The following is a 27,829-nucleotide window of genomic DNA, read 5'->3' as shown; positions in this document are numbered from 1 at the left end:
AATAAAACGTGTCCTCTAGTCTTGAAATCCCCCCACCCTTTAGGGAAAAGTCCTTTGCGATTCACCTTATCGAGTCCTCTCGTTATTTTATGGACTTTTTCAAGAAGCTCAACCCCTCAACCTCCTCCCCTCCAATCTAGAAAACAAACACCCAGCCTGTCCCCATAACTCCGCACTCTCCATTCCCCCTCCAGTTTTAATAATATCCTGCCTGTAACAGGGCGACAGGAACTGGACACAGTGCTCCAGACAGGACCTCGCCTAAGTCCTGTACAACCCCAAAGTGACGTCCCCCCCCAACTCCTACGCTCAAAGGTCTGAACGACGAAGGTAAGCGTGCCAGACGCTTTAACCACCCTGTCTACCCGTGACGCTAACTTCAAAGGATCGTGTACCCGAACCCCCAAGTCTCTCCGTTCCACAACAGTGGCCAAGGGCCTTCCATTAACTGTGTAAGTCCTGCCCTGGTTAGTTTTACCAAAATGCAACAATCCCAGTGTATAATCCCACATACTCCGTCTCTCAGAGCCCCTCTCAGTGTGATGTACATACTCAATAGGTCTCAGATTCCCCTCCTGGTGCGATTTGTATGCTCCCTACGTCTCAAACTCCCCTTCTGATGTGACATATCTACTCTGTATATCTCAGATCCTCCTCCCAGTGTGATGTACATACTCAACAGATCTCAAACTCCCCTCCCAGTGTAACATATATTCTTCATGTCTCAGGTCCCCTCTGCGTAATGTATATAATCCATATGTCTCAAATTCCCCTCTCAGTGTGATGTACATACTCCATGTTTCAAACTCCCCTCCCAGTGTGATGTATATACCCCATATGTCTCAAATTCCCCTCCCAGTGTGATGTATATACTCCATATGTCTCAAATTCCCCTCCCAGTGTGATGTATATACCCCATATGTCTCAAATTCCCCTTCCAGTGTGATGTATATACTCCATATGTCTCAAATTCCCCTCCCAGTGTGATGTATATACCCCATATGTCTCAAATTCCCCTCCCAGTGTGATGTATATACCCCATATGTCTCAAATTCCCCTCCCAGTGTGATAGCCCCTTACTGTACTCACTCTATACCCATGACTGCGTCACCAAATACCTGACTAATGCCATTTACAGTTCGGTGATGACACCACTATAGTTGGTCGAATCTCAGATGGCGTCGGGAGGTGGAAAACCTGGAAAAATGGTGCACTGAGAACAACCCAGCTCCCAATGCTGGCAAAACCAATTCTTGACGTTTGGCGGGATGTTACCCATGCCCCCCCCCCCCCCCCGCCTACACATTAACAGCACAGAGGGGGAACGAGTGGAGAGTGTCAAGCTCCTGGGAGTGGTCATCCCCAACAAGCTTTCTTGGACTCTTCATGTGGACAGTCTGGTTACAAAGGCCCAACAACGTCTCTTCTTCCTCAGGCAGCTGAGGACATTTGGCGTGACGGTGAATACCCTCGCCAACTTTTTAAATCGGTGCTCCACTCTGTCTGGATGTGTCACTACCCCGGTATGCCCACTGTACCATTCCAGGGTCGGGGACGGTTCCAGAGAGTGGGGAACTCGGGGGCCCGGACCATCCCACAGGCCCAACCTCCCGGTGAGAGAATCCATCTCCCAGGTCCCGCTGTCCGGGAAAGGCTGCCAGGATTCCCGAAGATCCATCTCCCACCCTGGCAGTGTTTCTGTACAACCTTCTGTATAAGCCTCAGACCCCCCCTCACTGAGTGATGTATATAATCTATATGCCCCAGACCCCCCTCACTGAGTGATGTATATAATCTATATGCCTCAGACCCCCCTCACTGAGTGATGTATATAATCTATATGCTTCAGACCCCCCCCTCACTGAGCGATGTGAATAATCTATATGCCTCGGACCCCCCTCACTGAGTGATGTATATAATCTATATGCCCCAGACCCCCCTCACTGAGTGATGTATATAATCTATATGCCTCAGACCCCCCTCACTGAGCGATGTGTATAATCTATATGCCTCAGACCCCCCCTCACTGAGCGATGTGTACAATCTATGTGCCTCAGACTCCCCTCACTGTGTGATGTATATAATCTATATGCCTCAGGCCCCCCTCACTGAGTGATTTATATAATATATGTGCCTCAGACCCCCATCACTGAGTGATGTGTATAATCTATATGCTGTAGACGCCCCTCATAGTGATGTACATAATCTATGTGCCTCAGACCCCCCTCACTGAGTGATGTATATAATCTATATGCCTCAGACCCCCCCTCGCTGAGTGATGTATATAATCTATGTGCCTCAGACCCCACCTCACTGAGTGATGTATATAATCTATATGACTCAGACCCCCCCCTCACTGAGTGATCAATATAATCTATATGCCTCACACCCCCCTCACTGAGTGATGTATATAATCTATATGCCTCAGACCCGCCCTCACTGAGTGATGTATATAATCTATGTGCCTCAGACCACCCTCACTGAGCGATGTATATAATCTATATGCTTCAGACCACCCCTCACTGAGCGATGTGTATATTCTATATGCCTCAGACAACCCCTCACTGAGCGATGTGTATATTCTATACGCCTCAGACACCCCTCACTGAGTGATCTATATAATCTGTATACCTCAGAGTCACCTAAGAGTGATCTATATAATCTATATGCCTCAGACTCCCCCCTCACTGAGTGATGTATATAATCTATATGTCTCAGACCCCCTCACTGAGTGATCTATATAATCTATATGTCTCAGACCCCCTCACGGAGTGATCTATATAATCTATATGCCTCATACCCCCTCACTGAGTGATGTATAATCTATATGCCTCAGACCCCCAACACTGAGTGTTGTATATAATCTATATACCTCAGACCCCCCTTACTGAGTGATCTATATAATCCATATGCCTCAGACCCCCCTCACTGAGTGATCTATATACTCTATATGCCTCATGCCCCCCTCACTGAGTGATCTATATAATCAATATGCCTCAGACCCCCCACTGAGTGATCTATACAATCTATATGCCTCAGACCCCCTCACCGAGTGATGTATATAATCTATATGTCCCAGACCCCCCTCATTGAGTGATGTATATAATCTATATGCCTCAGACCCCCCTCACTGAGTGATCTATATAATCCATATGCCTCAGACCCCCCTCACTGAGTGATCGATATAATCTATATGCTTCAGACCCCCCACCCCACTGAGTGATCTATATAATCTATATGCCTCAGACCCCCCCTCACTGGGTGATATATATAATCTATATGCCCCAGACCCCCCTCACTGAGTGATCTATATAATCCATATGCCACAGACCCCCCTCACTGAGTGATGTATATAATCTATATGCCTCAGACCCCCCCTCACTGGGTGATGTATATAATCTATATGCCTCAGACCCCCCTCACTGGGTGATGTATATAATCTATATGTCCCAGACCCCCCTCACTGAGTGATGTATATAATCTATATGCCTCAGACCCTCCTCACTGAGTGATCTATATAATCTATATGCCTCAGACCCCCCTCACTGAGTGATGTATATAATATATATGCCTCAGACCCCACTCACTGAGTTATCTATATAATATATATGCCTCAGACCCCCCTCACTGAGTGATGTATATAATCTGTATGCCCCAGACCCCCCTCACTGAGTGATGCGTATAATCTATATGCCTCAGACACCCCTCACTGAGTGATGTATATAATCTATATGCCTCAGACCCCCCTCACTGAGTGATGTATATAATCTATATGCCCCAGACCCCCCTCACTGAGTGATGTATATAATCTATATGCCCCAGACCCCCCCTCACTGAGTGATGTATATAATCTATATGCCCCAGACCCCCCCTCACTGAGTGATGTATATAATCTATATGTCCCAGACCCCCCTCACTGAGTGATGTATATAATCTATATGCCCCAGACCCCCCCTCACTGAGTGATGTATATAATCTATATGCCTCAGACCCCCCCTCACTGGGTGATGTATCTAATCTATATGACTCAGACCCCCCTCACTGAGTGATGTATATAATCTATAAGCCTCAGACCCCCCCTCACTGAGTGATGTATATAATCTATATGCCCCAGACCCCCCTCACTGAGTGATGTATATAATCAATATGCCTCAGACCCCCATCACTGAGTGATGTATATAATCTATGTGCCTCAGACCCCACCTCACCGAGTGATGTATATAATCTATATGCCTCAGACCCCCCTCACCAAGTGATCTATATAATCTATATGCCCCAGACCCCCCTCACCGAGTGATGTATATAATCTATATGCCCCAGACCCCCCCTCACTGAGTGATTTATATAATCTATATGCCCCAGACCCCCCTCACTGAGTGATGTATATAATCTATATGTCTCAGACCCCCCTCACTGAGTGATGTATATAATCTATATGCCCCAGACCCCCCCTCACTGAGTGATGTATATAATCTATATGCCTCAGACCCCCCTCACTGAGTGATGTATATAATCTATATGCCCCAGACCCCCCTCACTGAGTGATGTATATAATCTATATGCCCCAGACCCCCCTCACTGAGTGATGTATATAATCTATATGTCCCAGACCCCCTCACTGAGTGATGTATATAATCTATATGCCCCAGACCCCCCTCACTGAGTGATGTATATAATCTATATGTCCCAGACCCCCCTCACTGAGTGATGTATATAATCTATATGCCCCAGACCCCCCTCACTGAGTGATGTATATAATCGATATGCCCCAGACCCCCCTCACTGAGTGATGTATATAATCTATATGCCCCAGACCCCCCTCACTGAGTGATGTATATAATCGATATGCCCCAGACCCCCCCTCACTGAGTGATGTATATAATCTATATGCCCCAGACCCCCTTCACTGAGTGATGTATATAATCTATATGCCCCAGACCCCCCTCACTGAGTGATGTATATAATCGATATGCCCCAGACCCCCCCTCACTGAGTGATGTGTATAATCTATATGCCCCAGACCCCCCCTCACTGAGTGATGTATATAATCTATATGCCCCAGACCCCCCCTCACTGAGTGATGTATATAATCTATATGCCCCAGACCCCCCTCACTGAGTGATGTATATAATCTATATGCCCCAGACCTCCCCTCACTGAGTGATGTATATAATCTATATGACTCAGACCCCCCTCACTGAGTGATGTATATAATCGATATGCCCCAGACCCCCCTCACTGAGTGATGTGTATAATCTATATGCCCCAGACCCCCCCTCACTGAGTGATGTATATAATCTATATGCCCCAGACCCCCTTCACTGAGTGATGTATATAATCTATATGCCCCAGACCCCCTCACTGAGTGATGTATATAATCGATATGCCCCAGACCCCCCCTCACTGAGTGATGTATATAATCTATATGCCCCAGACCCCCCTCACTGAGTGATGTATATAATCTATATGCCCCAGACCCCCCCTCACTGAGTGATGTATATAATCTATACGCCCCAGACCCCGCTCACTGAGTGATGTATATAATCTATATGCCTCAGACCCCCCTCACTGAGTGATGTATATAATCTATATGTCTCAGACCCCCCCTCACTGAGTGATGTATATAATCTATATGCCCCAGACCCCCCTCACGGAGTGATGTATATAATCTATATGCCCCAGACCCCCCTCAGAGTGATGTATATAATCTATATGCCCCAGACCCCCCCTCACTGAGTGATGTATATAATCTATATGCCCCAGACTCCCCTCACTGAGTGATGTATATAATCTATATGCCCCAGACCTCCCCTCACTGAGTGATGTATATAATCTATATGCCCCAGACCCCCCTCACTGAGTGATCTATATAATCTATATGCCCCAGACCCCCCTTACTGAGTGATGTATATAATCGATATGCCCCAGACCCCCCCTCACTGAGTGATGTGTATAATCTATATGCCCCAGACCCCCCCTCACTGAGTGATGTATATAATCTATATGCCCCAGACCCCCTTCACTGAGTGATGTATATAATCTATATGCCACAGACCCCCCTCACTGAGTGATGTATATAATCGATATGCCCCAGACCCCCCTCACTGAGTGATGTATATAATCGATATGCCCCAGAATCCCCCTGACTGAGTGATGTGTATAATCTATATGCCCCAGACCCCCTTCACTGAGTGATGTATATAATCTATATGCCACAGACCCCCCTCACTGAGTGATGTATATAATCGATATGCCCCAGACCCCCCTCACTGAGTGATGTATATAATCTATATGCCCCAGACCCCCCTCACTGAGTGATGTATATAATCTATATGCCCCAGACCCCCTCACTGAGTGATGTATATAATCTATATGCCTCAGACCCCCCCTCACTGAGTGATGTATATAATCTATATGCCCCAGACCCCCCTCACTGAGTGATCTATATAATCTATATGCCCCAGACCCCCCTCACTGAGTGATCTATATAATCTATATGCCCCAGACCCCCCTCACTGAGTGATGTATATAATCTATATGCCCCAGACCCCCCTCACTGAGTGATGTATATAATCTATATGCCCCAGACCCCCTTCACTGAGTGATGTATATAATCTATATGCCACAGACCCCCCCTCACTGAGTGATGTATATAATCTATATGCCCCAGACCCCCTCACTGAGTGATGTATATAATCTATATGCCCCAGACCCCCCCTCACTGAGTGATGTATATAATCTATATGCCCCAGACCCCCCTCACTGAGTGATGTATATAATCTATATGCCTCAGACCCCCCTCACTGAGTGATGTATATAATCTATATGCCCCAGACCCCCCTCACTGAGTGATGTATATAATCTATATGCCCCAGACCCCCCTCACTGAGTGATGTATATAATCTATATGCCCCAGACCCTCCTCACTGAGTGATGTATATAATCTATATGCCCCAGACCCCCCTCACTGAGTGATCTATATAATCTATATGCCCCAGACCCCCCCTCACTGAGTGATCTATATAATCTATATGCCCCAGATCCCCCCTCACTGAGTGATGTATATAATCTATATGCCCCAGACCCCCCTCACTGAGTGATCTATATAATCTATATGCCTCAGACCCCCCTCACTGAGTGATGTATATAATCTATATGCCCCAGACCCCCCCTCACTGAGTGATGTATATAATCTATATGCCCCAGACCCCCCCTCACTGAGTGATCTACTCACCGTCACTCTGACCCTCCAAGCTGATTGGACCCGCCCACTGCCTTAACGCGCTCTCCCATTGGCTCCCTCTGGGCGCTACACCGGTTCCTATTGGGTCCCTCAGGACACAAGGCGGATTCCGATTGGACCAGTCAGAGCGTAAGTCGGATTCCTATTGGATCAACTCCGGTTGTAAGACGGGATCCTATTGGATCACCTTTGGATGCAAGACGGAATCCTATTGGATCAACTCCGGTTGTAAGACGGGATCCTATTGGATCACCTCCGGTTGTAAGACGGGATCCTATTGGATCACCTCCGGTTGTAAGACGGGATCCTATTGGATCACCTCCGGTTGTAAGACGGGATCCTATTGGATCACCTCCGGTTGTAAGACGGGATCCTATTGGATCACCTCCGGTTGTAAGACGGGATCCTATTGGATCGCCTCTGGGGGTAAGTAGGATTCCTATTGGAGCCTTCTGAGTGCAAGACTATAGGATAGCTCTGGGTGTACGACAGATTCTTATTGGATGCCCTTCGGATGTAAGATGGAATCCTATTGGATCCTCTCCGGGAGTAGGACGGGTCCCTACAGGACAAAAGGGGGACGTTAGGAAGGTTCCCATTGGCTGTGGGCCGAGGGGGGCGGAGTCTGGGGGCGGCGACCGTTGGAATTTGAAAGAGACGCCGCTCGCGCGTCCCGCCTCGTCCCTTAGGGAGGGGCGGGGGGGTGGGAGCTGACCAATGACAATCGGCGACGCAATGGAGGTGGGGGAGACAAAGGAGAAGGGGAATGAGAGCGTTCCGCCCATTGGACCGTTTCGCGCCAGTTGAGCGAATGGAAGGGAGGGAGAGCTGACTGACGGGCAGCCTGACCAATGGGGATGAAAGAGTGGCCGGGCCCCGGTGGGAGCGCGGCCAATGGCAGCGAGCGAGGGCGGGGCCCGTTGCAATGACATCACGTCCGCGGATGGGTGGTGGGCGTGTCCCGCCCCACCCCCCCCCCCCAATCTGCCAACCTCCCGGGCGCCCCTCCAATGGGAGGCGGAGGGCGGAGTCGAGGCGAGCCAACCGGAGGGGCGACGGGCGGGTCGGCCAATGGGGTGGAAGGGCGTGGCCTGCGCCGACCAATGGGAGGGCGGTCCGGTCCGGGTGGGGTGGGGGTGCTGGCAGCCGGAGCCCCTCAGTCGGAGCGGAGCTGCCGGAGGGAGCGGTCACCCAGAGGCAGGAGGGAAGAGGAGGCTGATCACATCCTGGAGGAGAGCTGAGTTCCCGTTAGGTAAGACCATAACTAGCACTCACCAGCTAGTTACAGCACACTCACCAGTTAGTGATGACACAGTAACCAGCTAGTCACAGCAAGCTAACTAGTTAGTTACAACACACTGAGTGGTAACAAGCTAACTAACTAGTGATGACAGTCTAACTAGTTAGTCATAAGGCACTGACCGGTTATTGATGACACACTAACCAGCAAGGTAGTTACAACTAGTGACTGACCAGCTTGTGGTAACAAGCTAACTAACTAATGGCAGCCTAACTAGTTAGTGATAATGCACTGACCTGTTAGTGATGACACACTAACCAGCTAGTGACAGCATGCTAACTAGTTAGTTAAAACACACTGAACAGCTAGTGGTACCAAGTTAACTAACTTGTGATGACAGCCTAACTAATTAGTGATGACACACTAACCAGCTAGTGACAGCATGCTAACTAGTTAGTTAAAACACACTGGTAGCAATCTATTGATGAGAGCCTAACTAGTGAGTGTAAAGGTACTGACTTGGTTAGTTACAACAAGGTAACCAGTTGATGATGACAGGATAACTAGTTAGTGATAACACTGATCAGCTGATCGCAGTGATAACACACTGGACTGTTAAATACAACAAGCTAACTAGTTAGTGATAACACACTGACCAGTTAGTTACAATGTACTGACCAGCTAGGGATGACACATGAACCAGCTAGTGACAGCAAGCTGGCTAGTTAGCTACAACATGCTAACCAGCTAGTTGCAACACAATAACTAGTTCTTAATAACACAGTGACCAGCTAGTGGAAACAGACTGAGAAGCTAGTTACAATACATTAGCCAGCTAGTTATTGTCAATAACTGGAACACTAACTGGATTATACACCAGTAATTTAAATGCCCAGGAATTTTCGCAGCATCTATATACTAACTATAGAAACTGTAATGATTGACTCGTGATAACCCGGTAATTACTGCACTGACTGATATATACACCGACGGGCCCGCGATAACACGGTAATTACTGCACTGACCGATATATACACCGACCGGCCCGCGATAACACGGTAATTACTGCACTGACCGATATATACACCGACCGGCCCGCGATAACACGGTAATTACTGCACTGACCGATATATACACCGACCGGCCCGCGATAACACGGTAATTACTGCACTGACCGATATATACACCGACCGACCCGCGATAACACGGTAGTTACTGCACTGACCGATATATACACCGACCGACCCGCGATAACACGGTAGTTACTGCACTGACCGATATATACACCGACCGACCCGCGATAACACGGTAATTACTGCACTGACCGATATATACACCGACCGACCCGCGATAACACGGTAATTACTGCACTGACCGATATATACACCGACCGGCCCGCGATAACACGGTAATTACTGCACTGACTGAGATATACACCGACCGGCCCGCGATAACACGGTAATTACTGCACTGACTGAGATATACACCGACCGGCCCGCGATAACACGGTAATTACTGCACTGACTGAGATATACACCGACCGGCCCGCGATAACACGGTAATTACTGCACTGACTGAGATATACACCGACCGGCCCGCGATAACACGGTAATTACTGCACTGACTGAGATATACACCGACCGACCCGCGATAACACGGTAATTACTGCACTGACTGAGATATACACCGACCGGCCCACGATAACACGGTAATTACTGCACTGACCGATATATACACCGACCGACCCGCGATAACACGGTAATTACTGCACTGACCGATATATACACCGACCGGCCCGCGATAACACGGTAATTACTGCACTGACTGAGATATACACCGACCGGCCCGCGATAACACGGTAATTACTGCACTGACTGAGATATACACCGACCGACCCGCGATAACACGGTAATTACTGCACTGACCGATATATACACCGACCGGCCCGTGATAACATGGTAATTACTGCACTGACTGATATATACACCGACCGGCCCGCGATAACACGGTAATTACTGCACTGACCGAGATACACACCGACTGGCCCGCGATAACACGGTAATTACTACACTGACCGATATATACACCGACCGGCCCGCGATAACAAGGTAATTACTGCACTGACTGATATATACACCGACCGGCCCGCGATAACACGGTAATTACTGCACTGACCGATATATACACCGACCGGCCCGCGATAACACGGTACTTACTGCACTGACCGATATATACACCGACCGGCCCGCGATAACACGGTAATTACTGCACTGACTGAGATATACACCGACCGGCCCGCGATAACACGGTAATTACTACACTGACCGATATGTACACCGACCGGCCCGCGATAACACGGTAATTACTGCACTGACCGATATATACACCGACCGGCCCGCGATAACACGGTAATTACTGCACTGACTGATATATACACCGACCGGCCCGCGATAACACGGTAATTACTGCACTGACTGATATATACACCGACCTGCGATAACACGGTAATTACTGCACTGACTGAGATATACACCGACCGGCCCGTGATAACACGGTAATTACTGCACTGACTGATATATACACCGACCGGCCCGCGATAACACGGTAATTACTGCACTGACCGAGATATAAACCGACCGGCCCGCGATAACACGGTAATTACTGCACTGACCGATATATACACCGACCGGCCCGCGATAACACGGTAATTACTGCACTGACCGATATATACACCGACCGGCCCGCGATAACCCGGTAATTACTCTACTGACTGATATATACACCGACCGGCCCGCGATAACACGGTAATTACTGCACTGACTGATATATACACCGACCGGCCCGCGATAACACGGTAATTACTGCACTGACTGATATATACACCGACTGGGGTCAGTTATAGCTCAGTAATGACGGGGCTGTCTGAGAGAGATATACACCGACCGGGGTCAGTTACAGCTCAGTAATGACCGGGCTGTCTGAGAGAGAGATATACACCGACTGGGGTCAGTTACAGCTCAGTAATGACGGGGCTGTCTGAGAGAGATATACACCGACCGGGGTCAGTTACAGCTCAGTAATGACGGGGCTGAGAGAGATATACACCGACTGGGGTCAGTTACAGCTCAGTAATGACGGGGCTATCTGAGAGAGATATACACCGACTGGGGTCAGTTACAGCTCAGTAATGACGGGGCTGTCTGAGAGAGATATACACCGACTGGGGTCAGTTACAGCTCAGTAATGACGGGGCTGTCTGAGAGAGATATACACCGACTGGGGTCAGTTACAGCTCAGTAATGACGGGGCTGAGAGAGATATACACCGACTGGGGTCAGTTCCAGCTCAGTAATGACGGGGCTGTCTGAGAGAGATATACACCGACTGGGGTCAGTTACAGCTCAGTAATGACGGGGCTGAGAGAGATATACACCGACTGGGGTCAGTTACAGCTCAGAAATGACGGGGCTGAGAGAGAGATATACACCGACCGGGGTCAGTTACAGCTCAGTAATGACGGGGCTGTCTGAGAGAGATATACACCGACTGGGGTCAGTTACAGCTCAGTAATGACGGGGCTGTCTGAGAGAGATATACACCGACCGGGGTCAGTTACAGCTCAGTAATGACGGGGCTGTCTGAGAGAGATATACACCGACTGGGGTCAGTTACAGCTCAGTAATGACGGGGCTGTCTGAGAGAGATATACACCGACCGGGGTCAGTTACAGCTCAGAAATGACGGGGCTGAGAGAGATATACACCGACTGGGGTCAGTTACAGCTCAGTAATGATGGGGCTGTCTGAGAGAGATATACACCGACCGGGGTCAGTTACAGCTCAGTAATGACGGGGCTGAGAGAGATATACACCGACCGGGGTCAGTTACAGCTCAGTAATGACGGGGCTGAGAGAGATATACACCGACTGGGGTCAGTTACAGCTCAGTAATGACGGGGCTGAGAGAGATATACACCGACCGGGGTCAGTTACAGCTCAGTAATGACGGGGCTGAGAGAGAGATATACACCGACTGGGGTCAGTTACAGCTCAGTAATGACGGGGCTGAGAGAGAGATATACACCGACCGGGGTCAGTTACAGCTCAGTAATGACGGGGCTGTCTGAGAGAGATATACACCGACTGGGGTCAGTTACAGCTCAGTAATGACGGGGCTGAGAGAGATATACACCGACCGGGGTCAGTTACAGCTCAGTAATGACCGGGCTGAGAGAGATATACACCGACTGGGGTCAGTTACAGCTCAGTAATGACGGGGCTGTCTGAGAGAGATATACACCGACCGGGGTCAGTTACAGCTCAGTAATGACGGGGCTCTCTGAGAGAGATATACACCGACCGGGGTCAGTTACAGCTCAGTAATGACGGGGCTGTCTGAGAGAGATATACACCGACCGGGGTCAGTTACAGCTCAGTAATGACGGGGCTGTCTGAGAGAGATATACACCGACTGGGGTCAGTTACAGCTCAGTAATGACGGGGCTGAGAGAGATATACACCGACCGGGGTCAGTTACAGCTCAGTAATGACGGGGCTGAGAGAGGTATACACCGACCGGGGTCAGTTACAGCTCAGTAATGACGGGGCTGATAGAGATATACACCGACTGGGGTCAGTTACAGCTCAGTAATGACGGGGCTGAGAGAGATATACACAGACTGGGGTCAGTTACAGCTCAGTAATGATGGGGCTGTCTGAGAGAGATATACACCGACCGGGGTCAGTTACAGCTCAGTAATGACGGGGCTGAGAGAGATATACACCGACCGGGGTCAGTTACAGCTCAGGAATGACGGGGCTGTCTGAGAGAGATATACACCGACTGGGGTCAGTTACAGCTCAGTAATGACGGGGCTGTCTGAGAGAGATATACACCGACCGGGGTCAGTTACAGCTCAGTAATGACGGGGCTGAGAGAGAGATATACACCGACTGGGGTCAGTTACAGCTCAGTAATGACGGGGCTGTCTGAGAGAGATATACACCGACCGGGGTCAGTTACAGCTCAGTAATGACGGGGCTGAGAGAGATATACACCGACTGGGGTCAGTTACAGCTCAGTAATGACGGGGCTGAGAGAGATATACACCGACTGGGGTCAGTTACAGCTCAGTAATGATGGGGCTGTCTGAGAGAGATATACACCGACCGGGGTCAGTTACAGCTCAGTAATGACGGGGCTGTCTGAGAGAGATATACACCGACCGGGGTCAGTTACAGCTCAGTAATGACGGGGCTGAGAGAGATATACACCGACTGGGGTCAGTTACAGCTCAGTAATGACGGGGCTGAGAGAGAGATATACACCGACCGGGGTCAGTTACAGCTCAGTAATGACGGGGCTGAGAGAGATATACACCGACTGGGGTCAGTTACAGCTCAGTAATGACGGGGCTGAGAGAGATATACACCGACTGGGGTCAGTTACAGCTCAGTAATGATGGGGCTGTCTGAGAGAGATATACACCGACCGGGGTCAGTTACAGCTCAGTAATGACGGGGCTGTCTGAGAGAGATATACACCGACTGGGGTCAGTTACAGCTCAGTAATGACGGGGCTGTCTGAGAGAGATATACACCGACCGGGGTCAGTTACAGCTCAGTAATGACCGGGCTGTCTGAGAGAGAGATATACACCGACTGGGGTCAGTTACAGCTCAGTAATGACGGGGCTGTCTGAGAGAGATATACACCGACTGGGGTCAGTTACAGCTCAGTAATGACGGGGCTGAGAGAGATATACACCGACTGGGGTCAGTTACAGCTCAGTAATGACGGGGCTGTCTGAGAGAGTTATACACCGACCGGGGTCAGTTACAGCTCAGTAATGACGGGGCTGAGAGAGATATACACCGACCGGGGTCAGTTACAGCTCAGTAATGACGGGGCTGAGAGAGATATACACCGACTGGGGTCAGTTACAGCTCAGTAATGACGGGGCTATCTGAGAGAGATATACACCGACCGGGGTCAGTTACAGCTCAGTAATGATGGGGCTGTCTGAGAGAGATATACACCGACTGGGGTCAGTTACAGCTCAGTAATGACGGGGCTGAGAGAGATATACACCGACCGGGGTCAGTTACAGCTCAGTAATGACAGGGCTGTCTTAGAGAGATATACACCGACCGGGGTCAGTTACAGCTCAGTAATGACGGGGCTGTCTGAGAGAGATATACACCGACTGGGGTCAGTTACAGCTCAGTAATGACGGGGCTGTCTGAGAGAGATATACACCGACCGGGGTCAGTTACAGCTCAGTAATGACGGGGCTGTCTGAGAGAGATATACACCGACTGGGGTCAGTTACAGCTCAGTAATGACGGGGCTGAGAGAGATATACACCGACCGGGGTCAGTTACAGCTCAGTAATGACGGGGCTGAGAGAGAGATATACACCGACTGGGGTCAGTTACAGCTCAGTAATGACGGGGCTGTCTGAGAGAGATATACACCGACTGGGGTCAGTTACAGCTCAGTAATGACGGGGCTGAGAGAGATATACACCGACCGGGGTCAGTTACAGCTCAGTAATGACGGGGCTGAGAGAGATATACACCGACTGGGGTCAGTTACAGCTCAGTAATGACGGGGCTGTCTGAGAGAGATATACACCGACCGGGGTCAGTTACAGCTCAGTAATGACGGGGCTGTCTGAGAGAGATATACACCGACCGGGGTCAGTTACAGCTCAGTAATGACGGGGCTGAGAGAGATATACACCGACCGGGGTCAGTTACAGCTCAGTAATGACGGGGCTGAGAGAGATATACACCGACCGGGGTCAGTTACAGCTCAGTAATGACGGGGCTGAGAGAGATATACACCGACTGGGGTCAGTTACAGCTCAGTAATGACGGGGCTGAGAGAGATATACACCGACTGGGGTCAGTTACAGCTCAGTAATGACGGGGCTGTCTGAGAGAGATATACACCGACCGGGGTCAGTTACAGCTCAGTAATGATGGGGCTGTCTGAGAGAGATATACACCGACTGGGGTCAGTTACAGCTCAGTAATGACGGGGCTGTCTGAGAGAGATATACACCGACCGGGGTCAGTTACAGCTCAGTAATGACGGGGCTGAGAGAGATATACACCGAACGGGGTCAGTTACAGCTCAGTAATGACGGGGCTGTCTGAGAGAGTTATTCACCGACCGGGGTCAGTTACAGCTCAGTAATGACGGGGCTGAGAGAGATATACACAGACTGGGGTCAGTTACAGCTCAGTAATGATGGGGCTGTCTGAGAGAGATATACACCGACCGGGGTCAGTTACAGCTCAGTAATGACGGGGCTGTCTGAGAGAGATATACACCGACTGGGGTCAGTTACAGCTCAGTAATGACGGGGCTGAGAGAGATATACACCGACTGGGGTCAGTTACAGCTCAGTAATGACGGGGCTGAGAGAGATATACACCGACTGGGGTCAGTTACAGCTCAGTAATGACGGGGCTGAGAGAGAGATATACACCGACTGGGGTCAGTTACAGCTCAGTAATGATGGGGCTGTCTGAGAGAGATATACACCGACTGGGGTCAGTTACAGCTCAGTAATGACGGGGCTGAGAGAGATATACACCGACCGGGGTCAGTTACAGCTCAGTAATGACGGGGCTGAGAGAGAGATATACACCGACTGGGGTCAGTTACAGCTCAGTAATGACGGGGCTGAGAGAGAGAGATATACACCGACCGGGGTCAGTTACAGCTCAGTAATGACGGGGCTGAGAGAGAGATATACACCGACCGGGGTCAGTTACAGCTCAGTAATGACGGGGCTGAGAGAGATATACACCGACCGGGGTCAGTTACAGCTCAGTAATGACGGGGCTGTCTGAGAGAGATATACACCGACCGGGGTCAGTTACAGCTCAGTAATGACCGGGCTGTCTGAGAGAGATATACACCGACTGGGGTCAGTTACAGCTCAGTAATGACGGGGCTGTCTGAGAGAGATATACACCGACTGGGGTCAGTTACAGCTCAGTAATGACGGGGCTGAGAGAGATATACACCGACTGGGGTCAGTTACAGCTCAGTAATGACCGGGCTGTCTGAGAGAGATATACACCGACCGGGGTCAGTTACAGCTCAGTAATGACGGGGCTGAGAGAGAGAGATATACACCGACCGGGGTCAGTTACAGCTCAGTAATGACGGGGCTGAGAGAGAGATATACACCGACCGGGGTCAGTTACAGCTCAGTAATGACGGGGCTGTCTGAGAGAGATATACACCGACCGGGGTCAGTTACAGCTCAGTAATGACGGGGCTGTCTGAGAGAGATATACACCGACCGGGGTCAGTTACAGCTCAGTAATGACGGGGCTGAGAGGGATATACACCGACTGGGGTCAGTTACAGCTCAGTAATGACGGGGCTGAGAGAGATATACACCGACTGGGGTCAGTTACAGCTCAGTAATGACGGGGCTGTCTGAGAGAGATATACACCGACTGGGGTCAGTTACAGCTCAGTAATGACGGGGCTGAGAGAGATATACACCGACCGGGGTCAGTTACAGCTCAGTAATGACGGGGCTGAGAGAGATATACACCGACCGGGGTCAGTTACAGCTCAGTAATGACGGGGCTGAGAGAGATATACACCGACCGGGGTCAGTTACAGCTCAGTAATGACGGGGCTGAGAGAGATATACACCGACTGGGGTCAGTTACAGCTCAGTAATGACGGGGCTGAGAGAGATATACACCGACCGGGGTCAGTTACAGCTCAGTAATGACGGGGCTGAGAGAGATATACACCGACCGGGGTCAGTTACAGCTCAGTAATGACGGGGCTGAGAGAGATATACACCGACTGGGGTCAGTTATAGCTCAGTAATGACGGGGCTGTCTGAGAGAGATATACACCGACTGGGGTCAGTTACAGCTCAGTAATGACGGGGCTGAGAGAGATATACACCGACCGGGGTCAGTTACAGCTCAGTAATGATGGGGCTGTCTGAGAGAGATATACACCGACCGGGGTCAGTTACAGCTCAGTAATGACGGGGCTGAGAGAGAGATATACACCGACTGGGGTCAGTTACAGCTCAGTAATGACGGGGCTGAGAGAGAGATATACACCGACTGGGGTCAGTTACAGCTCAGTAATGAAGGGGCTGTCTGAGAGAGATATACACCGACCGGGGTCAGTTACAGCTCAGTAATGACGGGGCTGAGAGAGAGATATACACCGACCGGGGTCAGTTACAGCTCAGTAATGACGGGGCTGTCTGAGAGAGATATACACCAACCGGGGTCAGTTACAGCTCAGTAATGACGGGGCTGTCTGAGAGAGATATACACCGACCGGGGTCAGTTACAGCTCAGTAATGACGGGGCTGAGAGAGATATACACCGACTGGGGTCAGTTACAGCTCAGTAATGACGGGGCTGTCTGAGAGAGATATACACCGACTGGGGTCAGTTACAGCTCAGTAATGACGGGGCTGTCTGAGAGAGATATACACCGACCGGGGTCAGTTACAGCTCAGTAATGACGGGGCTGTCTGAGAGAGATATACACCGACTGGGGTCAGTTACAGCTCAGTAATGACGGGGCTGTCTGAGAGAGTTATACACCGACTGGGGTCAGTTACAGCTCAGTAATGACGGGGCTGAGAGAGAGAGATATACACCGACTGGGGTCAGTTACAGCTCAGTAATGACGGGGCTGTCTGAGAGAGATATACACCGACCGGGGTCAGTTACAGCTCAGTAATGACGGGGCTGAGAGAGATATACACCGACCGGGGTCAGTTACAGCTCAGTAATGACGGGGCTGAGAGAGATATACACCGACCGGGGTCAGTTACAGCTCAGTAATGACGGGGCTGTCTGAGAGAGATATACACCGACCGGGGTCAGTTACAGCTCAGTAATGACGGGGCTGAGAGAGATATACACCGACCGGGGTCAGTTACAGCTCAGTAATGACGGGGCTGAGAGAGATATACACCGACTGGGGTCAGTTACAGCTCAGTAATGACGGGGCTGAGAGAGATATACACCGACTGGGGTCAGTTACAGCTCAGTAATGACGGGGCTGAGAGAGATATACACCGACTGGGGTCAGTTACAGCTCAGTAATGACGGGGCTGTCTGAGAGAGATATACACCGACCGGGGTCAGTTACAGCTCAGTAATGATGGGGCTGTCTGAGAGAGATATACACCGACCGGGGTCAGTTACAGCTCAGTAATGACGGGGCTCTCTGAGAGAGATATACACCGACTGGGGTCAGTTACAGCTCAGTAATGACGGGGCTGTCTGAGAGAGATATACACCGACCGGGGTCAGTTACAGCTCAGTAATGACGGGGCTGAGAGAGAGATATACACCGACTGGGGTCAGTTACAGCTCAGTAATGACGGGGCTGAGAGAGAGATATACACCGACCGGGGTCAGTTACAGCTCAGTCATGACCGGGCTGTCTGAGAGAGAGATATACACCGACTGGGGTCAGTTACAGCTCAGTAATGACGGGGCTGTCTGAGAGAGATATACACCGACCGGGGTCAGTTACAGCTCAGTCATGACCGGGCTGTCTGAGAGAGAGATATACACCGACTGGGGTCAGTTACAGCTCAGTAATGACAGGGCTGTCTGAGAGAGATATACACCGACCGGGGTCAGTTACAGCTCAGTAATGACGGGGCTGTCTGAGAGAGATATACACCGACCGGGGTCAGTTACAGCTCAGTAATGACGGGGCTGAGAGAGATATACACCGACCGGGGTCAGTTACAGCTCAGTAATGACGGGGCTGAGAGAGAGATATACACCGACTGGGGTCAGTTACAGCTCAGTAATGACGGGGCTGAGAGAGAGATATACACCGACTGGGGTCAGTTACAGCTCAGTAATGACGGGGCTGAGAGAGATATACACCGACTGGGGTCAGTTACAGCTCAGTAATGACGGGGCTGAGAGAGAGAGATATACACCGACCGGGGTCAGTTACAGCTCAGTAATGACGGGGCTGAGAGAGAGATATACACCGACCGGGGTCAGTTACAGCTCAGTAATGACGGGGCTGTCTGAGAGAGATATACACCGACTGGGGTCAGTTACAGCTCAGTAATGACGGGGCTGAGAGAGATATACACCGACTGGGGTCAGTTACAGCTCAGTAATGACGGGGCTGTCTGAGAGAGATATACACCGACCGGGGTCAGTTACAGCTCAGTAATGACGGGGCTGAGAGAGAGATATACACCGACCGGGGTCAGTTACAGCTCAGTAATGATGGGGCTGTCTGAGAGAGATATACACCGACTGGGGTCAGTTACAGCTCAGTAATGACGGGGCTGAGAGAGATATACACCGACCGGGGTCAGTTACAGCTCAGTAATGACGGGGCTGAGAGAGATATACACCGACTGGGGTCAGTTACAGCTCAGTAATGACGGGGCTGTCTGAGAGAGATATACACCGACCGGGGTCAGTTACAGCTCAGTAATGACGGGGCTGAGAGAGAGATATACACCGACTGGGGTCAGTTACAGCTCAGTAATGACGGGGCTGAGAGAGATATACACCGACCGGGGTCAGTTACAGCTCAGTAATGACGGGGCTGAGAGAGATATACACCGACCGGGGTCAGTTACAGCTCAGTAATGACGGGGCTGAGAGAGATATACACCGACTGGGGTCAGTTACAGCTCAGTAATGACGGGGCTGAGAGAGATATACACCGACTGGGGTCAGTTACAGCTCAGTAATGACGGGGCTGTCTGAGAGAGATATACACCGACCGGGGTCAGTTACAGCTCAGTAATGACGGGGCTGAGAGAGATATACACCGACTGGGGTCAGTTACAGCTCAGTAATGACGGGGCTGAGAGAGAGATATACACCGACTGGGGTCAGTTACACCTCAGTAATGATGGGGCTGTCTGAGAGAGATATACACCGACCGGGGTCAGTTACAGCTCAGTAATGATGGGGCTGTCTGAGAGAGATATACACCGACTGGGGTCAGTTACAGCTCAGTAATGACGGGGCTGAGAGAGATATACACCGACTGGGGTCAGTTACAGCTCAGTAATGACGGGGCTGAGAGAGATATACACCGACCGGGGTCAGTTACAGCTCAGTAATGACGGGGCTGAGAGAGAGATATACACCGACCGGGGTCAGTTACAGCTCAGTAATGACGGGGCTGTCTGAGAGAGATATACACCGACTGGGGTCAGTTACAGCTCAGTAATGACGGGGCTGAGAGAGATATACACCGACTGGGGTCAGTTACAGCTCAGTAATGACGGGGCTGAGAGAGATATACACCGACCGGGGTCAGTTACAGCTCAGTAATGACGGGGCTCTCTGAGAGAGATATACACCGACCGGGGTCAGTTACAGCTCAGTAATGACGGGGCTGAGAGAGATATACACCGACCGGGGTCAGTTACAGCTCAGTAATGACGGGGCTGAGAGAGATATACACCGACCGGGGTCAGTTACAGCTCAGTAATGACGGGGCTGTCTGAGAGAGATATACACCGACTGGGGTCAGTTACAGCTCAGTAATGACGGGGCTGAGAGAGATATACACCGACTGGGGTCAGTTACAGCTCAGTAATGACGGGGCTGTCTGAGAGAGTTATACACCGACTGGGGTCAGTTACAGCTCAGTAATGACGGGGCTGTCTGAGAGAGATATACACCGACCGGGGTCAGTTACAGCTCAGTAATGACGGGGCTGAGAGAGATATACACCGACCGGGGTCAGTTACAGCTCAGTAATGACGGGGCTGAGAGAGATATACACCGACTGGGGTCAGTTACAGCTCAGTAATGACGGGGCTGTCTGAGAGAGATATACACCGACTGGGGTCAGTTACAGCTCAGTAATGACGGGGCTGAGAGAGATATACACCGACCGGGGTCAGTTACAGCTCAGTAATGACGGGGCTGAGAGAGATATACACCGACCGGGGTCAGTTACAGCTCAGTAATGACGGGGCTGAGAGAGATATACACCGACTGGGGTCAGTTACAGCTCAGTAATGACGGGGCTGTCTGAGAGAGATATACACCGACCGGGGTCAGTTACAGCTCAGTAATGATGGGGCTGTCTGAGAGAGATATACACCGACCGGGGTCAGTTACAGCTCAGTAATGACGGGGCTGAGAGAGATATACACCGACTGGGGTCAGTTACAGCTCAGTAATGACGGGGCTGTCTGAGAGAGATATACACCGACCGGGGTCAGTTACAGCTCAGTAATGACAGGGCTGAGAGAGATATACACCGACCGGGGTCAGTTACAGCTCAGTAATGACGGGGCTGAGAGAGAGATATACACCGACTGGGGTCAGTTACAGCTCAGTAATGACGGGGCTGAGAGAGAGAGATATACACCGACTGGGGTCAGTTACAGCTCAGTAATGACGGGGCTGAGAGAGATATACACCGACCGGGGTCAGTTACAGCTCAGTAATGACGGGGCTGAGAGAGAGATATACACCGACCGGGGTCAGTTACAGCTCAGTAATGATGGGGCTGTCTGAGAGAGATATACACCGACCGGGGTCAGTTACAGCTCAGTAATGACGGGGCTGAGAGAGATATACACCGACTGGGGTCAGTTACAGCTCAGTAATGACGGGGCTATCTGAGAGAGATATACACCGACCGGGGTCAGTTACAGCTCAGTAATGATGGGGCTGTCTGAGAGAGATATACACCGACCGGGGTCAGTTACAGCTCAGTAATGACGGGGCTGTCTGAGAGATATACACCGACTGGGGTCAGTTACAGCTCAGTAATGACGGGGCTGAGAGAGATATACACCGACTGGGGTCAGTTACAGCTCAGTAATGACGGGGCTGAGAGAGATATACACCGACTGGGGTCAGTTACAGCTCAGTAATGACGGGGCTGTCTGAGAGAGATATACACCGACTGGGGTCAGTTACAGCTCAGTAATGACGGGGCTGTCTGAGAGAGATATACACCGACCGGGGTCAGTTACAGCTCAGTAATGACGGGGCTGAGAGAGATATACACCGACTGGGGTCAGTTACAGCTCAGTAATGACGGGGCTGTCTGAGAGAGATATACACCGACCGGGGTCAGTTACAGCTCAGTAATGACGGGGCTGATAGAGATATACACCGACTGGGGTCAGTTACAGCTCAGTAATGACGGGGCTGTCTGAGAGAGATATACACCGACTGGGGTCAGTTACAGCTCAGTAATGACGGGGCTGAGAGAGATATACACCGACCGGGGTCAGTTACAGCTCAGTAATGACGGGGCTGAGAGAGAGATATACACCGACTGGGGTCAGTTACAGCTCAGTAATGACGGGGCTGAGAGAGAGATATACACCGACCGGGGTCAGTTACAGCTCAGTAATGACGGGGCTGTCTGAGAGAGATATTCACCGACTGGGGTCAGTTACAGCTCAGTAATGACGGGGCTGAGAGAGAGATATACACCGACCGGGGTCAGTTACAGCTCAGTAATGACGGGGCTGAGAGAGATATACACCGACTGGGGTCAGTTACAGCTCAGTAATGACGGGGCTGAGAGAGAGAGATATACACCGACCGGGGTCAGTTACAGCTCAGTAATGACGGGGCTGAGAGAGAGATATACACCGACCGGGGTCAGTTACAGCTCAGTAATGACGGGGCTGAGAGAGATATACACCGACTGGGGTCAGTTACAGCTCAGTAATGACGGGGCTGTCTGAGAGAGATATACACCGACTGGGGTCAGTTACAGCTCAGTAATGACGGGGCTGAGAGGGATATACACCGACCGGGGTCAGTTACAGCTCAGTAATGACGGGGCTGTCTGAGAGAGATATACACCGACTGGGGTCAGTTACAGCTCAGTAATGACGGGGCTGAGAGAGATATACACCGACTGGGGTCAGTTACAGCTCAGTAATGACGGGGCTGAGAGAGATATACACCGACTGGGGTCAGTTACAGCTCAGGAATGACGGGGCTGTCTGAGAGAGATATACACCGACCGGGGTCAGTTACAGCTCAGTAATGACGGGGCTGTCTGAGAGAGATATACACCGATTGGGGTCAGTTACAGCTCAGTAATGACGGGGCTGTCTGAGAGAGATATACACCGACTGGGGTCAGTTACAGCTCAGTAATGACGGGGCTGAGAGAGATATACACCGACTGGGGTCAGTTACAGCTCAGTAATGACAGGGCTGAGAGAGATATACACCGACTGGGGTCAGTTACAGCTCAGGAATGACGGGGCTGTCTGAGAGAGATATACACCGACTGGGGTCAGTTACAGCTCAGTAATGACGGGGCTGAGAGAGATATACACCGACTGGGGTCAGTTACAGCTCAGTAATGACGGGGCTGAGAGAGATATACACCGACTGGGGTCAGTTACAGCTCAGTAATGACGGGGCTGTCTGAGAGAGATATACACCGACTGGGGTCAGTTACAGCTCAGTAATGACGGGGCTGAGAGAGATATACACCGACCGGGGTCAGTTACAGCTCAGTAATGACGGGGCTGTCTGAGAGAGATATACACCGACCGGGGTCAGTTACAGCTCAGTAATGACGGGGCTGTCTGAGAGAGATATACACCGACCGGGGTCAGTTACAGCTCAGTAATGACGGGGCTGAGAGAGATATACACCGACTGGGGTCAGTTACAGCTCAATAATGACGGGGCTGAGAGAGATATACACCGACCGGGGTCAGTTACAGCTCAGTAATGACGGGGCTGTCTGAGAGAGATATACACCGACTGGGGTCAGTTACAGCTCAGTAATGACGGGGCTGAGAGAGAGATATACACCGACCGGGGTCAGTTACAGCTCAGTAATGACGGGGCTGTCTGAGAGAGATATACACCGACTGGGGTCAGTTACAGCTCAGTAATGACGGGGCTGATAGAGATATACACCGACTGGGGTCAGTTACAGCTCAGTAATGACGGGGCTGAGAGAGATATACACCGACTGGGGTCAGTTACAGCTCAGTAATGACGGGGCTGTCTGAGAGAGATATACACCGACCGGGGTCAGTTACAGCTCAGTAATGACCGGGCTGTCTGAGAGAGAGATATACACCGACTGGGGTCAGTTACAGCTCAGTAATGACGGGGCTGTCTGAGAGAGATATACACCGACCGGGGTCAGTTACAGCTCAGTAATGACGGGGCTGTCTGAGAGAGATATACACCGACTGGGGTCAGTTACAGCTCAGTAATGACGGGGCTGTCTGAGAGAGTTATACACCGACCGGGGTCAGTTACAGCTCAGTAATGACGGGGCTGAGAGAGAGAGATATACACCGACTGGGGTCAGTTACAGCTCAGTAATGACGGGGCTGAGAGAGATATACACCGACTGGGGTCAGTTACAGCTCAGTAATGACGGGGCTGAGAGAGATATACACCGACCGGGGTCAGTTACAGCTCAGTAATGACGGGGCTATCTGAGAGAGATATACACCGACCGGGGTCAGTTACAGCTCAGTAATGATGGGGCTGTCTGAGAGAGATATACACCGACCGGGGTCAGTTACAGCTCAGTAATGACGGGGCTCTCTGAGAGAGATATACACCGACTGGGGTCAGTTACAGCTCAGTAATGATGGGGCTGTCTGAGAGAGATATACACCGACTGGGGTCAGTTACAGCTCAGTAATGATGGGGCTGAGAGAGATATACACCGACTGGGGTCAGTTACAGCTCAGTAATGACGGGGCTGTCTGAGAGAGATATACACCGACCGGGGTCAGTTACAGCTCAGTAATGACGGGGCTGTCTGAGAGAGAGATATACACCGACTGGGGTCAGTTACAGCTCAGTAATGACGGGGCTGAGAGAGATATACACCGACCGGGGTCAGTTACAGCTCAGTAATGATGGGGCCGTCTGAGAGAGATATACACCGACCGGGGTCAGTTACAGCTCAGTAATGACGGGGCTGAGAGAGAGATATACACCGACCGGGGTCAGTTACAGCTCAGTAATGACGGGGCTGAGAGAGATATACACCGACCGGGGTCAGTTACAGCTCAGTAATGACGGGGCTGAGAGAGATATACACCGACTGGGGTCAGTTACAGCTCAGTAATGACGGGGCTGTCTGAGAGAGATATACACCGACTGGGGTCAGTTACAGCTCAGTAATGACGGGGCTGTCTGAGAGAGATATACACCGACCGGGGTCAGTTACAGCTCAGTAATGACGGGGCTGAGAGAGATATACACCGACTGGGGTCAGTTACAGCTCAGTAATGACGGGGCTGAGAGAGATATACACCGACCGGGGTCAGTTACAGCTCAGTAATGACGGGGCTGAGAGAGAGATATACACCGACTGGGGTCAGTTACAGCTCAGTAATGACGGGGCTGAGAGAGATATACACCGACCGGGGTCAGTTACAGCTCAGTAATGATGGGGCTGTCTGAGAGAGATATACACCGACTGGGGTCAGTTACAGCTCAGTAATGACGGGGCTGAGAGAGATATACACCGACTGGGGTCAGTTACAGCTCAGTAATGACGGGGCTGTCTGAGAGAGATATACACCGACCGGGGTCAGTTACAGCTCAGTAATGACGGGGCTGAGAGAGAGATATACACCGACCGGGGTCAGTTACAGCTCAGTAATGACGGGGCTGTCTGAGAGAGATATACACCGACCGGGGTCAGTTACAGCTCAGTAATGACGGGGCTCTCTGAGAGAGATATACACCGACTGGGGTCAGTTACAGCTCAGTAATGACGGGGCTGTCTGAGAGAGATATACACCGACCGGGGTCAGTTACAGCTCAGTAATGACGGGGCTGATAGAGATATACACCGACTGGGGTCAGTTACAGCTCAGTAATGACGGGGCTGTCTGAGAGAGATATACACCGACTGGGGTCAGTTACAGCTCAGTAATGACGGGGCTGAGAGAGATATACACCGACCGGGGTCAGTTACAGCTCAGTAATGACGGGGCTGAGAGAGAGATATACACCGACTGGGGTCAGTTACAGCTCAGTAATGACGGGGCTGAGAGAGAGATATACACCGACCGGGGTCAGTTACAGCTCAGTAATGACGGGGCTGTCTGAGAGAGATATTCACCGACTGGGGTCAGTTACAGCTCAGTAATGACGGGGCTGAGAGAGAGATATACACCGACTGGGGTCAGTTACAGCTCAGTAATGACGGGGCTGAGAGAGATATACACCGACTGGGGTCAGTTACAGCTCAGTAATGACGGGGCTGAGAGAGAGAGATATACACCGACCGGGGTCAGTTACAGCTCAGTAATGACGGGGCTGAGAGAGAGATATACACCGACCGGGGTCAGTTACAGCTCAGTAATGACGGGGCTGAGAGAGATATACACCGACTGGGGTCAGTTACAGCTCAGTAATGACGGGGCTGTCTGAGAGAGATATACACCGATTGGGGTCAGTTACAGCTCAGTAATGACGGGGCTGATAGAGATATACACCGACTGGGGTCAGTTACAGCTCAGTAATGACGGGGCTGAGAGAGATATACACCGACTGGGGTCAGTTACAGCTCAGTAATGACGGGGCTCTCTGAGAGAGATATACACCGACTGGGGTCAGTTACAGCTCAGTAATGACGGGGCTGTCTGAGAGAGATATACACCGACTGGGGTCAGTTACAGCTCAGTAATGACGGGGCTGAGAGGGATATACACCGACCGGGGTCAGTTACAGCTCAGTAATGACGGGGCTGTCTGAGAGAGATATACACCGACTGGGGTCAGTTACAGCTCAGTAATGACGGGGCTGAGAGAGAGATATACACCGACCGGGGTCAGTTACAGCTCAGTAATGACGGGGCTGAGAGAGATATACACCGACTGGGGTCAGTTACAGCTCAGTAATGACGGGGCTGAGAGAGATATACACCGACTGGGGTCAGTTACAGCTCAGGAATGACGGGGCTGTCTGAGAGAGATATACACCGACCGGGGTCAGTTACAGCTCAGTAATGACGGGGCTGTCTGAGAGAGATATACACCGATTGGGGTCAGTTACAGCTCAGTAATGACGGGGCTGTCTGAGAGAGATATACACCGACTGGGGTCAGTTACAGCTCAGTAATGACGGGGCTGAGAGAGATATACACCGACTGGGGTCAGTTACAGCTCAGTAATGACGGGGCTGAGAGAGAGAGATATACACAGACTGGGGTCAGTTACAGCTCAGTAATGACGGGGCTGTCTGAGAGAGATATACACCGACTGGGGTCAGTTACAGCTCAGTAATGACGGGGCTGAGAGAGATATACACCGACCGGGGTCAGTTACAGCTCAGTAATGACGGGGCTGA

General features: G+C 50.9%; 1 protein-coding gene across 1 annotated transcript in view; it reads right to left on the bottom strand.

Moving 5' to 3' along the window:
* The window catches only part of rusf1 (RUS family member 1), a gene marked incomplete at its 3' end in the record, with an annotated part of 13,613 nt that extends 6,088 nt beyond the window's left edge, over positions 1 to 7,525 (bottom strand). The window contains exon 1 of the mRNA XM_072567679.1: positions 7,235 to 7,525. The remainder of the gene's footprint in view (positions 1 to 7,234) is intronic.
* Between the last annotated feature and the right edge of the window lie 20,304 nt (positions 7,526 to 27,829).

Source organism: Chiloscyllium punctatum, unplaced genomic scaffold (assembly GCF_047496795.1).
Source record: "Chiloscyllium punctatum isolate Juve2018m unplaced genomic scaffold, sChiPun1.3 scaffold_906, whole genome shotgun sequence".
In the NCBI taxonomy this organism is placed as follows: Eukaryota; Metazoa; Chordata; class Chondrichthyes; order Orectolobiformes; family Hemiscylliidae; genus Chiloscyllium; species Chiloscyllium punctatum.
This window is presented reverse-complemented; position numbering and strand designations above follow the sequence as displayed.